This window comes from Sinocyclocheilus anshuiensis, unplaced genomic scaffold (genome assembly GCF_001515605.1).
Source record: "Sinocyclocheilus anshuiensis isolate Anshui unplaced genomic scaffold, SAMN03320099.WGS_v1.1 scaffold55, whole genome shotgun sequence".
In the NCBI taxonomy this organism is placed as follows: Eukaryota; Metazoa; Chordata; class Actinopteri; order Cypriniformes; family Cyprinidae; genus Sinocyclocheilus; species Sinocyclocheilus anshuiensis.
The window spans coordinates 1,427,157-1,427,394 of record NW_015549647.1 but is presented as its reverse complement, the minus strand read 5'-3'; the positions used below and the strand labels follow the sequence as shown (position 1 = coordinate 1,427,394).

At 45.0% G+C, this 238-nt stretch overlaps 1 protein-coding gene across 1 annotated transcript in view; it reads left to right on the top strand.

Moving 5' to 3' along the window:
- The window catches only part of LOC107659991 (cytochrome P450 27C1-like), a 24,320-nt gene that overhangs the window by 14,044 nt on the left and 10,038 nt on the right, over positions 1-238 (top strand). The window lies entirely within an intron of this gene.

Below are 238 nucleotides of genomic sequence, written 5' to 3'. Positions count from 1 at the left end.
CTCTACACTGCCCAAAAAACTCGCGTTTGAATCGTCAGTGGCAAATTCTTTAAATATAAAAAACGTACTTAAAATCTGTGAGTCAGAACAGCCGGCATTGTAGTCTACTCTACCAGGATCAGTAAACAGTCACCAAACTTCATTTGGGTTGAAGTGTTCTGGAACGGTGTTGTTTGAGTCTCGTACCGGCAGGGATTGTAGGTGGGGGGAGTGAATGTACAGCGCTCTCTCCCACCTT